Source organism: Somniosus microcephalus, chromosome 1 (genome assembly GCF_052327205.1).
Source record: "Somniosus microcephalus isolate GS21.2 chromosome 1, FLI_Smic_1.0, whole genome shotgun sequence".
NCBI classification, from domain to species: Eukaryota; Metazoa; Chordata; class Chondrichthyes; order Squaliformes; family Somniosidae; genus Somniosus; species Somniosus microcephalus.
Genome location: NC_140987.1, coordinates 115,055,618 through 115,072,929, shown reverse-complemented (window position 1 = coordinate 115,072,929; position 17,312 = coordinate 115,055,618). Strand labels below are relative to the sequence as shown.

General features: G+C 45.1%; 1 protein-coding gene across 8 annotated transcripts in view; it reads left to right on the top strand.

The window, feature by feature from the left end:
• Positions 1-17,312, top strand: part of spina (spindlin a) — a 163,651-nt gene that overhangs the window by 44,352 nt on the left and 101,987 nt on the right. The window lies entirely within an intron of this gene.

Here is a 17,312-nt window from a genome sequence, read left to right as displayed (position 1 = left end):
TCAATGATGGCAGAGCCCAGCACATGAGTGCAAAAGACAAAGCTGAAACGTTTGCAACTATCTTCAGCCAGAAGTGGCGAGTGGATGATCCATATTGGCCTCCTCCTGAGCTTGTGCTCCAGAACTAGCCGCGCCTCTAGCCAAACTGTTCCAGTACAGCTATGACACTGGCATCTATCTGACAATGTGGAAAACTGCCCAGGCATGTCCTGGCACAAAAGCAGGACACATCCAATCCGGCCAATTACCGCCCCATCAGTCTACTCTTAATCATCAGCAAAGTGATGGAAGGTGTCGTCGACAGTGCTCTCAAGCAACACTTACTCACCAATAACCTGCTCACTGATGCCCAGTTTGGGTTCCGCCAGGACCACTCGGCTCCAGACCTCATTATAGCCTTGGTCCAAACATGGACAAAAGAGCTGAATTCCAGAGGTGAGAGTGACTGCTCTTGAGGCCACACTCGGTCAAATCCTGCCCTGACATCAAGGAGCCCTAGTAAAACTGAAGTCAATGGGAATTGGGGGGGGTGGGGGAATGTTCCACTGGCTGCAGTCATACCTAGCACAAACGAAGATGGTTGTGGTGGTTGGAGGTCAATCATCTCCGCCCCAGGACATTGTGCTGCAGGACTTTCTCAGGGCAGTGCCCTAGGCCCAACTATCTTCCCTCCATCATAAGGTCAGAAGTGGGGATGTTCGCTGCTGACTGCAGTGTTCAATGCCATTCGCAACGCCTCAGATAATGAAGCAGTCCATGCCTGCATCCAGCAAAACCTGGACGACATTCAGGCTTGGGCTGATAAGTGGCAGGTAACATTCATGCCACTCAAATGCCAGGCAATGACTGTCTCCAACAAGCGAGAGTCTAACCACCGCCCCTTGACATTCATCGGCATTACCATCGCCGAATACCCCACCATTAATATCCTGGGGATCACCATTGACCAGAAACTTAACTGGACCAGCCACATAAATACTGTGGCAACAAGAGCAGATCAGAGGCTGGGTATTCTGCAGTGAGTGTCTCACCACCTGACTCCCCAAAGCCTTTCCACCATCTACACGGCACAGGTAAGGATTGTGATGGAATACTCTCCACTTGCCTGGATGAGTGCAGCTCCAACAACACTCAAGAAGCTCGACACCATCCAGGACAAAGCCGTCCGCTTGAATGGCGCCCCATCTGCCACCTTAAACATTCACTCCCTCCACCAGCAGCGTACCGTGGCCGCAGTCAGTGTGTACCATCTACAAGATGCACTGCAGAAACTCACCAAAGCTTCTTCGGCAGCACCTCCCAAACCCGCGACCTCTTCCACCTAGAAGGACAAGGGCAGCAGGCGCATGGGAACACCACCTCCAAGTTCCCCTCCAAGTCACAAACCATCCTGACTTGGAAGTATATCGCCGATCCTTCATCGTCGCTGGGTCAAAATCCTGGCACTCCCTACCTAACAGCACTGTGGGAGTACCTTCACCACACGGACTGCAGCAGCGGTTCAAGAAGGTGGCTCACCGCCACCTTCTCAAGGGCAACTAGGGATGGGCAACAAATGCTTGCCTGCGATGCCCACATCCCATGAACGAATTAAAAAAAAGAGTACGCGAAGACCTGAAAGGAAACAAAATAATGCAAAATAATTTGGCCGAGTACTCCAACTTGAGAGTTTGTACACTACAAAAAGATTTACACAGGAAATGAGTGCAAAGCATTTTGAAGATTCAATTGCTGTCAAGAATTAAAATATTTCCCCATGTTAAACGACAAGCTCAGAACCGTAAAACAAAATAACAAATCAGCAGTTCTGCAGATACCTGGAAGAATGCATAGGATTTACGGAATAGCATGTAACACCTTGCACATGTTTATGTGCCTGATGCATGGGAGCGAAGCACTGATTAAAACACAAACTACACTGCACTGTGTGATGGTTGCACTTCAGTTATTTCTGCTTGGAGAATGGCATTAGTGGGTATATTGATCAAATCAACTAATCTGATTGACTTGGGTTGATGTGTAGTGAAAGCCTAACGTTGAGAGATGTGAAGCAGAACCAGCTCCTAATGGCCTGCTCATCAAGACTTCCTAAAAATGAAGACAAGAACTATGCATCTTGTAAATTGTTATAATGAGCAATGTGGATTAACAAGTTGATTTTAGGTATTGAAATTGTTCTATGTATGATTTATTTATATATGTGCATAGATATAAAAATAAGTCACAACCTAATGAGACACTTTTGACTTTGTGATGGGCAGCAAATATGGGGAATCCCACATAAGTTCCAGTGCTCTATTTAAAACAAGAAAAACTTGCATTTATATAGCACCTTTCCTGACCTTAGGATATCCTAAAGTGCTTTACAGCCAATTGAGTACTTTTCATGTAGTCAATGTTGTAGGAAAATTATTGCTGACTAGGATAATTTTTTTTTTGGAAAGGAGATGTTGGGATTTATTTTTGCATTGGTTAACAGTCCTATGGTTACTATACATGTACATGCTTATCCTAGGGTCCAATACCAACAAGTCACTGGTCTTTCATACACTGAATTTTGGAAGTTATTTTAACACAAGATACCTAGTGATAAGTAAATGTTGCAGTCTGTCCACGGTTAAAGTTAGCTGGTCACAGGTAGAAACCATTACTTTTAACAGTAATTTCTGAAGTGATTTACAAAAACACTTCTGACCTACATTTAATAAGTCAACAATTTCCAGACATTGATACCATCCAAACCAAACAAGCTTCAACCAATAGTGTTGTAAAATCTTAATAATCAAAAGCAGATTTTTTTCTTCTAGAGGCGACATTCAGTATCCTCATGTAAAAATCTGTATACAGATACAAAAGAGCAAAACCAAGTTCATTAAACCCCACACTGTGGGGAAACAGGATAGCAAGATCCATCTCTGTATTTTCAGTTCATTAGCCTGGTCGAGACTAACTCTTCATGGCAGAGAGTGAAATATGCAGCTTACAGATTGTGCTACTTACAGAAATTGTTTGGCTGATTAAATAAGAAAGCGGTGTCGATAAAAACAAATTATAGCATACAGTTGCTGAACATTTTCAAGCAAGAAATGTCTAAATTTTACTGGAACTGCTCAATGATTTTTATATTTGTACTTTGTTATTTAATGCATTCGTAATCTGACCTTGCTCAAAAGCATCACAAGAATGTTCTGTTATCTCTCACACATAGATACCATACCTTGCAGACCCTCTACTTTCACATCCTTATTCTGCACAGTCAACAGATAAGAGTAAAGACATTAGGTGATTGTAAGACATACAGCAAGACGTTCCTTAGTTAAAGAATGCTGACCCTTACATTCCACAAGCCAAGCTCACATTGTTACAAAAGTTCAGTAATTTTCCATTAAAATTCATAACGGCCCGTAATTTCTGATGGGAGGCATCCGCACGCAGGAAGCCTCCTATCGGAAAAAAATCTACGAACTTACCTGAGGGCTCCCGAGGTCCGTACCCTGGGCCTCTCCACAGTCAAAATGTGCAGGGCCCACGTATCCCAGGGGCGCATGCAGTTCGCAAGCGTCCCTGGGATCACATGGGCCATGGGGAGCCAATAGGAGAAGGGAATCTCTCCTCATACTTTTGACAGAGAAAACTGTCAAATATATGAATGGAGATCACCCCAAAAAGACACTAAAACATTAAATACATTTAAAAAAAAAAAAAAACATGTTTTTAAAATGAGTTAAAATTACATTAAATTAAATATATTAAACAAAAATGTAATTTTTTGAAAAAAACAATTTTACGGGACTAAAAATAAACTTACCTTTTTCAAAAGTAATTTTAAATTCTAAATGAGTGGGGGGAAAAAATATTTTGTTTTACTTTTTTCAACGCTTATGCTGGTAAAAGCAGGCGTAAGGCACTGGAAGTGCCCCGCATCCCTCTTGGGGCGCTGCAAGTCAATATCGCGGCGCTACGTGCTGCAACGCCATGCGCTGCAGCACGTTACGCTGCAGTATTGCAGGCCCTCCTCCCCTTCTTAAAGGGGAGGGGCCTTGCGTAGCGTGACCTGGGGCCTGGCTGGGCCCATGGGGATTGGGAGTGCCGGCAAAAGAGCCCAGCAGTCGAAGTGCCGGGCTCTTGGAGTGCAGCCGACACTCCGCCGCGGGGGGACCGTTCAGGTGGCCGGGTACGGAAGTGCGGGCAGGTGCTGGCAGGCGCTAGTTGCTTCTTAGGGTGCTAACGGGAGTCACAAAGCAACCCAATTTTCCCCCCTAGGGGCTCCTTGGTGCCACTGTCGGTCAAATGCTGCCTTGATGTCATTGTTGGCAGTCACTCTCATCGCCCCTCTAGAATTCAGCTCTTTGTCCATGTTTCAACCTAGGCTGTAATGAGGTCTGGAGCTGAGCGGTCCTGGTGGAATCCAAACTGAGCTTCGGTGAGCAGGTTATTGGTGAGTAAGTGCTGCTTTATGTCGATGACTCCTTCCATCGCTTTGCTGATGATTGAGAGTAGACTGATTGGGCAGTAATTGGTTGGGTTGGATTTGTCCTGCTTTTTGTGGACAGGCGATACCTGAGCAATTTTCCACATTGTCGGATAGATGCCAGTGTGTAGCTGTACTGGAACAGCTTGGCTAGAGGCGCGGCTAGTTCTGGAGCACAAGTCTTCAGCATGACAGCCGGGATGTTGTCGTGGCCCATAGCCTTTGCTGTATCCAGTGCGCTCAGCCGTTTCTTGATATCACGTGGAGTGAATTGAATTGGCTGAAGACTGGCTTCTGTGAAGGTGGGGACCTCGGGAGGAGGAGGAGGCTGAAAGGGATCATTCACTTGGCACTTCTGGCAAACGCTTCTGCTTTGTCTTTTGCACTCGCTTGCTGGGCTCCGCCATCATTGAGGATGGGGGTAATATTCTGGCGTGGGTGGAGGATTGGCTCTCTAACAGAAAGCAGAGAGTTGGGATAAATGGTTCGTTCTCAGATTGGCAACCAGTAACTAGTGGTGTTCCGCAGGGGTCAGTGCTGGGTTCCCAACTCTTTACAATCTATATTAACGATTTGGAGGAGGGGACCGAGTGTAACATATCAAAGTTTGCAGATGATACAAAGATGGGACGGAAAGTAGTGAGTGAGGAGGACATAAAAAACCTGCAAAGGGACATAGACAGGCTAAGTAAGTGGGCAGAGATTTGGCAGATGGAATACAATACTGGAAAGTGTGAGGTTATGCACTTTGGCAGGAAAAATCATAGAGCAAGTTATTATCTTAATGGCAAGAAACTGGAAAGTACTGTAGTACAAAGGGATCTGGGGGTCCTGGTGCACGAAACTCAAAAGGTTAGTATGCAGGTGCAGCAAGTGATCAAGAAGGCCAATGGAATGTTGGCTTTTATTGCTAGGGGGTTGGAATATAAAAACAGGGAGGTATTGCTGCAGTTGGACAAGGTATTGGTGAGGCCGCACCTGGAATACTGCATACAGTTTTGGTGTCCATACTTAAGAAAAGACATACTTGCTCTCGAGTCAGTACAAAGAAGGTTCACTCGGTTAATCCCGGGGATGAGGGGGTGGTCATATGAGGAGAGGTTGAGTAGATTGGGACTCTACTCATTGGAGTTCAGAAGAATGAGAGGCGATCTTATTGAAACATATAAGATTGTGAAGGGGCTTGATCGGGTGGATGCGGTGAGGATGTTCCCAATGATGGGTGAAACTAGAACTAGGGGGCATAATCTTAGAATAAGGGGCTGCTCTTTCAAAACTGAGATGAGGAGAAACTTCTTCACTCAGAGGGTGGTAGGTTTGTGGAATTTGCTGCCCCAGAAAGCTGTGGAAGCTACATCATTAAATAAATTTAAAACAGAAATAGATAGTTTCCTAGAAGTAAAGGGAATTAAGGGTTACGGGGAGCGGGCAGGAAATTGGACGTGAGTCTAGGTTTGGAATGGTCATGGCCCTGTGGGTAGTGGAGCGGGCCCAGGGGCCGTGTAGCCTTGTTCTGCTCCTACTGTGTTCTAATTCTGTTAGATTTCAGGTGATGGTTTTATTCCTGTTCCTGGCTGGGGTGGAGATCGCCTTTACAGAAGGTAAGTACTGTAGAAAATATAGGGACAGAGTGATCTCCTGGAAGAATTTCGATTGCCTAGATGGGTCGGAGAGGAATTTCCCAGATTTTTTTCTCCCAAATTGGCCATTGGGTCTTTATCTGGTTTTTCGCCTCTCCCGGGAGATCACATGGGTTCGGGTGGATGCAGAGTGATAGAAGATTTGAGGTTAGGATCAGATCAGCCATGATCTTATTGAATGGTGGAGCAGGCTCGAGGGGCCGATTGGCCTACTCCTGCTCCTATTTCTTATGTTCTTATGGGGATGTTCATGGAGCATCTTCCTGTTAGTCGTTTAATTGTCCACCTCCACCACCATTCATTTATGTAAATTGAAGGAAGGATGGCATTAGGAAGGGTTCAGATTACTTCTATAGTTTGAGGCCTTCTTAAGAGTGAACTATAGTAGTAAATTGTCCCTGTTGCTCTTTAAACTTCCTGGGTCTTGTCAGTGATTGCTTCTTGATTGGATTAGTAATGCTGCTGTTTCATTGGTCTAAATGGACTGATCAAGACACAGTCTTTTCTAATCCTCCAAGCTCTGGAAGTTTGATCCACTTCGCTGAGTCTTGTGCACAAGCTCCCAAAGGAACCAAGTGCTAGGTAGAAGCAGCTTGTGGACAGGATTTGGGCTGTGTAATGCATTCTGCCAGCGCAATTCACACTTCTAGAGCCATCCTTTGTTTCTTAACCTGTCTCATTACCATCTCCCTTGAATATTTCTTAATGTCTCTTTAATTCTGCCTCTTTAATTCTGCCTTTTTTCCTATCACAGACCTTCCCTTTTGTTCTTTCATCCCCTCCCCCATTTTCCAGCCCCTAAACTTGCTTTAAAATCTGTTCCATTTCCTGTCTTTTTCCCGTTCTGACGAAAGGTCATCGACCTGAAACGTTAACTCTGTTTCTCTCTTTACAGATGCTGCCTGACCTGCTGAGTGTCTCCAGCATTTTCTGTGTTTATTTCAGATTTCCAGCATCTGCAGTATTTTCTTTTTGTACTTCATATTGATTACCTAGCTTCAAGGAAAAACAGGCTAATCACTTGTGATTGTCCCATGAGGGGTCCTGCAAGCAAGACTTTCAGTTTCTCTGTGCTGAAAGGGCATCAGTGGATGGTTGAAAACTGCATTCGAGGAAAATAGCCTATGCTATTTTTTAATCCTACTAGAAGTGCAGAGAGTGGGTTTAAGTAATTGTAATGCATCTAGGCTGGACATATAATTTAGCCAGAAAAAGCAGCAAACCTGAGGATTGGGAGCAGTTTAGAATTCAGCAAAGGAGGACAAAGGGATTAATTAAGAGGGGGGAAAATAGATTGAGAGTAAGCTTGTAGGGAACATAAAAACTGACTAAAAGCTTCTATAGATACATGAGGAAAAAGATTGGTGAAGTCAAGTGTAGGTCCCTTGCAGTCAGAATCAGGGGAATTTATAATGGGGAACAAAGAAATGGCAGACCAATTAAATACATACTTTGGTTCTGTCTTCACAAAGGAGGACAGCAATAACTTCCCAGAGATGTCGGGGAACATAGGGTCTAATGAGAGGGAGGAACTGAATGAAATCAGTATTTGTAGGGAAATTGATGGGATTGAAGGCTGATAAATTCCCAGGGCCTGATAATCTACATCTTGGGGTACTTAAGGAAGTGGCCCTAGAAATAGTAGATGCATTGCTGGTCATCTTCCAAAATTCTATAGACTCTGGAACAGTTCCCACGGATTGGAGGATAGCTAATGTAACCCCACTATTTAAAAAAGGTGGTAGAGAGAAAACAGGGAATTATAGACCGGTAAGTCTGACATTGGTAGTGGGGAAAATGCTAGAGTCCATTATAAAAGATGTAATAGCAGAGCACTTGGAAAATAGTGACAGGATCGGACAAAGTCAACATGGATTTACAACAGGTAAATCATGCTTGACTAATCTACTGGAACTTTTTGAGGATGTAACTGGTAGAATAGATAAGGGAGAACCAGTGGATGTGGTGTATTTGGACTTTCAGAAGGCTTTCGATAAGGTCCCGCATAAGAGATTAGCGTGCAAAGTTAAAGCACAAGGGATTGGGGGTAAGGTACTGTCTTGGATAGAGAACTGGTTGGCAGACAGGAAGCAAAGATTTGGAATAAACGGATCTTTTTCCGAGTGGCAGGCAGTGACTAGTGGGGCACCGCAGGGATCGGTGCTAGGACCCCAGCTATTCACAATATATATAAATGATCTAGATGAGGGGACTAGATGTAATATCTCCAAGTTTGCAGACGACACAAAGCTGGGTGGCAATTTGTGCTCTGAGGAGGATGCAGAGAAATTCCAGTATGATTTGGACAGGTTGGGTGATTGGGCAGATGCATGGCAAATGCAGTATAATGTGGATAAATGCGAGGTTATCCACTTCGATGGCAAAAAGAGGAAGGCAGATTATTATCTGAATGGCAATAGATTGGGAGAAGGGGAAGTGCAACGAGACCTGGGTGCCCTTGTGCACCAGTCGCTGAAGGTAAGCATGCAGGTGCAGCAGGCGGTTAAGAAGGCAAATGGTACAGGAAACTTTGTGCTATCCGGCACCGACGGGACCGAGCTGTTGCCGTTCCCTCAAAACTGCTGGACACACCAGCGCTGATGTTGAAACATACGGAGATTTTCAGCTCCGTGTGAATCAACAAACCCTGTTGCTAAGCAACAGCTTCTAAACAGTCAGCAAGCATCTCTGTAGCGTCTCTAGCTGAAGCTGTTGCTTAGCTACAGACCTTGCAGAGCTCGACTGTTGAGAAAAAAGCAACGAAAAGAAAAAAAAACTAACAAAACGGCTCCTGATTTTTGCCGGTGGCTCGAGCTTGCCGGACATTTAGCCTCCGGATAACACAAAGTTTCCTGTGTGTTGGCCTTCATCAAATCAAATCAACTTTTATTGTCATTGTTAGTGCACAAGTGCAGTACAACAAAATGTAGGCTTGCGGCTCCCGAGAGTGTACATTTGGATTAAGACATTTAAACATTCAGCATACATTTGGCTTGTAGTATATTAACATAAACATAACCATAATAAAGTGCATTGGCAGATGTGCAGGCTTTAGAGTTTATTTGTGGAGTTCAGTAGGACGACAGCCCTGGGAAAGAAGCTGTTCCTAAATCTGGTCGTACGGGTGCGAATGCATCTGTAGCGTCTCCCAGATGGCAGGAGGGCGAACAGACTGTGGCTGGGGTGGGTAGGGTCTTTGATGATGGCCCGTGACCTCTGTAGACAGCGTTTCTGGTATATGTGCTCTATGGTCGGTAGCCGGGTGCCGGTAATGCGTTGGGCAGTTTTGACTACCCGCTGCAGGGCTTTCCGGTCATAGTAGCTACAGCTGCCATACCATACTGTGATACAGTTTGTCAGGATGTTCTCTATAGTGCAGCAGTAAAAGTTAGAGAGGATCAGGGGTGACAGGTTACATCCCTTCAGCCTCCTTAGGAAATATAGGCGCTGCTGGGCCTTCTTCACCAGAGAGGAGGTATTGAGGGACCAGGAGAGGTCTTCCGTGATGTGGACTCCGAGGAATTTAAAGCTGTCCACCCTTTCCACCACAGCCCCATTGATGTGGATGGGTGTGTGAATTCCGCCTTTGGACTTCCTGAAGTCCACAATGATTTCTTTGGTCTTCTTGGTGTTAAGGGTCAGGTTGTTATCGGCGCACCACTTCACGGGATGCAGGACCTCCTCCCTGTAGGCTGACTCATCGTCGTTGTTGGTGATCTGGCCTACTACCGTGGTGCCATCCGCAAACTTGATGATGGTGTTGGAACCATTAACAGCCACACAGTCGTGGGTGAAGAGGATTTGAGTACAGGAGCAAGGATGTCTTGCTGCAGTTGTACAGGGCCTTGGTGAGACCACACCTTGAGTATTGTGTGCAGTTTTGGTCACCTTATCTGAGGAAGGATGTTCTTGCCACAGAGAGAGTGCAGCGAAGATTCACCAGACTGATACCTGGGATGGCAGGAATGACGTATGCAGGAAGGATGTTCCCGATGGTAGGGGAGTCCAGAACCAGGGGTCACAGTCTAAGGATAAGGTGTAAGCCATTTAGGACTGAGATGAGGAGGAATTTCTTCACCCAGAGAGTGGTGAACCTGTGGAATTCTCTACCACGCAAGGCAGTTGAGGCCAATTCATTAAATATATTCAAGACGGAGTTAGATATATTTCTTAAGGCTAAGGGGATCAAGGGATATGGGGAGAAAGCAGGGACAGGGTACTGAATTTGGATGATCAGCCATGATCTCATTAAATGGTGGAACAGGCTCGAGGGGCCGAATGCCCTACTCCTGCTCCTATCTTTTATGTTATGTAGGCTCTTTAGTGAATTACTGCTTTACCAGGCCATTTGTCAAGTTGGACTGGTGGGAGCACTCCACAAATTTTATGTTTCAAAGATAACAAGTAGTTGTTGGTTGGGCTTGAAACAAATTGCATGCAGCAAGGTCCCACAAACAGCAGTGAAGAAATTACTACATAATCTGTTTTTGTGATGTTGATTGAAAGACAAATCCTGGCCAGTACACCGAGAAAATTCCCCTGCTCTTCTTCGAATAGTGGCAAGCAATCTTTTACTTTCACCCAATAGGACAAATGGGTGCTCGCTTTAACATCGAATGCAAAAGACAGCATCACTGACAGTGTAGTAATTCCTCAGTACTGCACTGAAGATTTGGCTTAGATTATGTGCTAAAATTTCTGGAGTGGGGCTTGAGCCCACAACATTTTGACTGGTGAGAATGCTACCATTTAGCCAAGGCTGACAACAATCTGTTGTGATGAAATCGGAGGTTTCACTCCTGAGAGATGTATTTTTATTAGTGGTGTATGTATGGTATTGCTCATGGTGAGTTGGTGAATATGTTGTTTAATCCCATGTAATGTACAATATATTTCTGTATACTTATATGACTGATTAGTGGTGATCAAGTGAGTTAAATTATTTTTGTACACTGTATCATGAGATTGTTAGTAGTGCTTTCTGTTCCATTTTTATATGCATATCTTCATGAAAATCAATTGCCTTGATTATTATGTTTAAGTCATTAGTTCATTTTATCTCCTGCCTTTTTATAAACATCAGGATTACAGATGATGATGCTGGGGAAGATACTCTAGGATGCAAGTAGACATAAGGGAGATTCCAGATACTGTGTGTTGCAGTACAGGGGATGCTGTGTGGTTCGCTGGTTTTGGGAGAATAGTTCGGAGTGTGGGAGCACTGAGGGGGTAGTGGGGTGTGACAGAACAGAAGTTTGTCGGGTATGCAAGCATTGAAGAGGGGGATCTTCTGGCTGTGGGAGAGGGGTTCCAAAATGTGGGAGTGCTGCATCAGGGTGTGACAGTGTCAGATTGATGTTGTGGGTTGTGGCAGTGCTGGGAAAATGGTGCTGGGGTGAGATGTCAGGTCCTGGGCCTGGTAGGAGATGGAGTGCATTCTTCTAGTGTGGAAACACTTGGAAGGGTGAAGGGGTCCCTTGTCTGTTAGAGCGCTTGGGTGGGGGTGGGGAGGAGGTGGGTATATTCAGGTGTAGTAGTGGTGGCATAATAGTCAGGGTGTGGGAGCACTTGCATGATGGTGGTAAGGTGTGGAAATAATGGAAGAAAGGTTCTGAGGTCTGACAGTGATGTGTCAGGGTGGAATGGGGGTTCTGGGTTGTGTCGGTGCTAGGAGACAGTGGCATCTGTGCTCAGTGAGGGATGGGACCGGTAAGAGGGAGTGGGGAGTACCACTTCTCTCGACCCCTCCACTGTCTTTAAATTGTTAGATTGCTTGTCCGGCATCCAGTACTGGATGAGCAGAAATTTCCTCCAACTAAATATTGGGAAGACCGAAGCCATTGTCTTCAGGCCCTGCCACAAACTCTGTTCCCTAGTCACCGACTCCATCCCTCTCTCTAGCATCTGTCTGAGGCTGAACCAGACTGTTCACAACCTTGAAACCTGAAATGAGCTTCCGACCACATACCCGCGCCATAACTAAGACCGCCTATTTCCACCTCAGTAACATCGCCTGTCTCCGCCCCGCCTGAGCTCATCTGCTGCTGAAAACCTCATCCATGCCTTTGTTACCTCCAGACTTGACTATTTCAGCATACTCTGGCTGGCCTTCCACGTTCCACCCTATGTAAACTTGAGGTTATCCAAAACTCGGCTGCCCGTGTCCTAACTCGCACCAAGTTCCGTTCACCCATCACCCTTGTGCTCACTGACCTACTTTGGCTCCTGGTTAAGCAACACCTCGATTTTTAAAATTCTCATCCTTGTTTTCAAATCCCTCCATGGCCTCGCCCCTTCCTACCTCTGTAATCTCCTCCAGCCCCACAGCCCCCCCCCCCCCCCCGAGATATCTGCGCTCCTTTAATTCTGGCCTCTTGTGCATCCCTGATTTTAATCGCTCAACCATTGGTAGCCGTGCCTTCAGCTGCCAAGGCCCTTAGCTTTGGAATTCCCTGCCTAAACCTCTCCGCCTCTCTACATCTCTTTCCTCCTTTAAGACGCTCCTTAAAACTTACCAATCGTGCCCTAATTTCTCCTTATGTGGCTTGGTGTCAAATTTTGTTTTCTAACTCTCCTGTGCAGCACCTTTGGACGTTTTACTAAGCTAAAGACGCTATATAAATAGTTGTAGTAGTAGTAGTAGTAGTAGTAGTAGTATAGCTGCCTGGGTGGGAGTGGTGAGGAGCAGTAGAAGGGAAAAGGCATAAACACTGGGGATGAGATTGAGAGAGGGGGAAAGGGTGGGGAGAGGAACGAGGTGGAGGAGAATCTTTTGCTCTGTCCCCTAGAAGGCTTTAAAAAATAGTAACTGGCAATTTCAGTAGTGCACTAGAAAAGCTTCTTATTTAACAAGTAGACAGCATTTCTCCTACATTGTATGTGCAGTTTGCCGTTTAAATTATGCTACCATGAGGAACCCTTCTTGTGAATCCTGCCTGTACTTTAAGGAAAGGTATGTTTCTGGCTGTGACTGAGAACTGTCTTTAAGTTGGTTGCACATTTAGAAAATGGGCCAGAAAGCTATTCAAAGCACCTAACTAATTCAAAGCTGGTTCCTGGTCATGGCCGAGAATGTAGCATTTCCTAGCACGGGGGGTCTGTTGGTGGCGTGGAGTTAGGAGATACTGAACTTGAGTCTACTTCAGGTGGGTGGTGCTGAGGTGTAAGCCACCTCTTTTTCCTTGGAAGCAGAACTTAAAATGGGGAAGATTTAAAGGTTAGTACAGATCAATATAGTTTAAGTAGGCATGAAGAAGTAATTAATGGTTACTAAATAGGAAGTGTGTGCATGTGCAAGACTTCTAATGTATGCTAGTCGGACGTCGGACTCCTGTGGCGTTGCACACGGAGAGTCGAGACTGGGCGTAGTCATCTGGTGAAACAGGGTTAGTGCGCCTGGGATAATTGGACCAGGGCATGCAGACATAATTCAGATCTCATTTTAAAGTGATAATATCTGTCCTTATTTTTATATTATTATAAATTCTTGTGTCCACATTTATACTGGAAACTGCTTATGTCACCGTGTAGTTAGATCCTTCTGCTAGCGTTGGTGCTGCAGCAGCCTCCACGGGGCAGGGGGTAGCGGGGTGGGATGTTTAACTACAGCGTGACATGTTTACCTCGGTGGTTTCTATTATAAATGTGGGCATAGGGATTTATAATGGAAAAAGCAGGCAGTGCATTCATGCACAAGAATTTTAAATTATTGTAATTGATTACACATACCCTCAAAATGAAGCCCAAATGTTTCCTTGCAAAACTGACAGTAGTTGCAGAAGTTAAGTCTGATTCAAAATTCCAGCAAGCCTTTGATCCCAAGTTAACCAAATCATACATTTTTTTGGAAGGGCAAAGGATATTTTATATGCTAACTCTGTTTCTTGCCACTGAGATGGAGTTGTATTTACAATTGCTGTCTGGTGCTGGTGTCAGAGACAGACTGCCTTGATGGCTAGGAAATCTCAACTCTCCTCATTTTACTTAAGTGTTAAAAATGGTTAACCTTTTAATTTCTGACCCTGAGAAGAAATTGTTTGATCATTAAAGCGAAAGCGGTCTTTCAGCCCAGTTTCTCGGGGTTTAATATTTACTACCTCACATACTACTATGTGCGATGAAACTAACGGGGGCTAAGTGATGAATCATTTCCTATGTAACTTAGCCATCAGAGACACTTAAGTTCTTACTGGAAAGAACTCTCATCATCTTTCTGTTTCCATATTATTTTGCCCTAAATAAAGCTACAAAGCTTGTGTTCACTGATCTGGTATTGTGTTTTTATTCACTGTTGAAGTTGACGGTACCAGGATAATACATGAATATCCACCACATTCACCCATGAGTGATTAGCGGTTAATTGTTAAACTTGGATACACTATTGACTGTGAACAAGGACACAAGTTTAGATTCACATTGATCAATCTGCTTATGGAAATTACTGCTTGCTGTGAACAAGAGAGCAAGTGTTGGGGGAGGGGGGGGAGCCAAAACACTAATATTAATGTCTTTAAAGTGGTATTCCCCAGGGTTCAGTACTAGGATCACTGCTGTTTCTGATATACATTAATGACTTGGACTTGGGGGTACAGGGCACAATTTTGAAATTTACAGATGACACGAAACATGGAAGTGTAGTAAACATTGAGGAAGATAGTAATAGACTTAGAGGACATAAGACAGGCTGGTGGAATGGGTGGACACATGGCAGATGTAATTCAATGCAGAAAAGTATGAGGTGGTGCATTTTGGTAGGAGGAATGAGGAGAGACAATACAATATTCAATTCTGGCACCACACTTTGCGAAGGACATGAAGGCTTTGTAGAGGGTACAGAAGAGATTTACTAGAATGTTTCCAGCGATGAGGGATTACAGTTACAGGAATAGACTGGAGAAACTGGGGTTGTTCTCCTTAAAACAGAGAAGGCTAAGAGGAGATTTGAAAGAGATGTTTAAAATCATGAATGGTTTAGATAAAGTAAATAAAGAGAAACTTTCCAATGGCTGAAGGGTTCAATGAACCAGAGACGACATGAGGGAAAACTTTTTTACACGAGTGGTTAGGATTTGGAACCACTGCCTGATAGGGTGGTGGATACAGATTCAATCGTAGCCTTCAAAAGGGAATTGGATGAAAACTTAAGAGAAAATTTGCAGGGATGTGGGGAAAGGACCAGGGAATAGGACTAACTGGATTGCTCTTCAAAAGAGCCGGCGCAGTCTCGATGGGCGGAATGGCCTGCTGTACTATTCTATAAAATATTTGCTAGAAACCAGGTTTTAACTGCCTCAATAAAGGACATAGGTTCAGCTCTTCTCTCCTGTCTCTACCCTTCCTGTCATCCAGTCAAGCCACCTTTCTTTTCTCTTGGTTACTTTGCCTCCCCAATCCCTACCCCAATACATCATTGTTGCTCTGCCTTCCTACTCTCCTGCCGTCACCCCAGGCTTTAATCCTCCTTGGATAAGGCCACAGCTACCCTCTGTGCCTGTTTCGGCATTCTCCAAAGGGACCATCAAGGCACTCATTGCTGCCTCCTTACAAGCAACAACCCCAGCTGCCCCACCCTTTCTCTCTCTCTGACGATCCCACCCACAACATCTGCTAATTTTACCAACTTCCTGCCCGTCCCATTCACCACACCCACCACTGCTCCGTTGGACTCTACCAGTGGATCAACAATCACTGCCCCTTTCCACATTTCCCTCTAGAATGTCAGTTCACTTGTGAAAAAGGCCCTTGCCATCCATGACAATTGTGGACGATTGCATCGACATCATGGCTTTGATGAAAACTTGGTTTACGGGTGGCTGTGCTTTCCACCACCTGCTCCGCCCAAACCACCGCAGTGGTGGTGTGGCCCTTATCACTAAATCATACGTTGATCTCTCCCTCTCTGGTACCTCCTTTCGAGCAGCTCACCTTTTCCATCCTTATCGCCTCCTTTAAAATCCTCATTCTCTACCCTCTGCCTGACACTCCAGTGCAGTGCCGAGGGAGTGCTGCACTGTCGGAGGTGCCGTCTTTCGTTTGAGACGTTAAACCGAGGCCCCATCTGCTCTCAGGTGGACGTAAAAGATCTCGTGGCACTATTTCAAAGAAGAGCAGGGGAGTTATCCCCGGTGTCCTGGCCAATATTTCTCCCTCAACCAATATAACAAAAACAGATTATCTAGTCATTATCACATTGCTGTTAATGGGAGCTTGTTGTGCGCAAATTGGCTGCCACATTTCCCACATTACAACAGTGACTCCACTTCAAAAAAAGTACTTCACTGGCTGTAAAGCGCTTTGAGACATCTGGTAGTCGTGAAAGGTGCTATATAAATGCAAGTCTTTCTTTTCTCAAGCCCCACCCAAGCTTTTCATCCAGATATCATCCCCCCCCTTTTCTTGCTCAGTCTCTGCACTGAGGGGCTCTTCATCCTCAGTGATTTCAACCTCCATCTCAACTTACCTTGTCTTTTCTGCTCTGAGCTACCAATCTCCTGCTCTTCCTTAACTCTTACCCATATAGAGGGCCACCCCTGACCTTGTCATCTCACGTGACCCCTCTACTCCCATGGTTTTGAACACCAAAACAACTATATCCGACCACTTCCTTGTATCCCTCACCACCACCCATTCACCTTCCTCCTTCCAACCCCATTTCCCTTTTCATCTGCCCTGAGAATAAATTCTCCAAGTCACTTACAAGTGCACTTTCAAACTCCTTTTGGCTCTCCATTTGCCATGACACTTCTACACAACACTGCTCAACACACCCTCACCTCCACCTTTGATACCCTTATACTCTTCCCCCTGGTGTGGTCCTGATTTTTGCTCCCTCAAGTACAAGGGGGCAGTTTTGAGTATATCTGCTACAGAATTGGTTTAGCTATCCATTGCCAGATCTGGCTGGGCCACATCAAGTAATTGCCCTCCTCTACCAAAACCACACATCATTCCAGGATCATCCTGGAGAGCAAATATACCCTCCCCCTCGCCCCCCGGCTTCTTTTATCCACTACCAATAGTCTCTTTTTTAAATCCGCCTCTCTTGCAATTTCCACCTTCACCCTCAAAAGCAAGTGTGAGGAGCTAATGGACTTCTTTGTCACTAAGGTTGAGACCATCCATTCTGCTGCTACCCCTCCCTTTCCTTACCCAGCAAGCCAAACCTCCTCTCGAGCTCTAGCCCTGAACTTGTATCTCTCCTC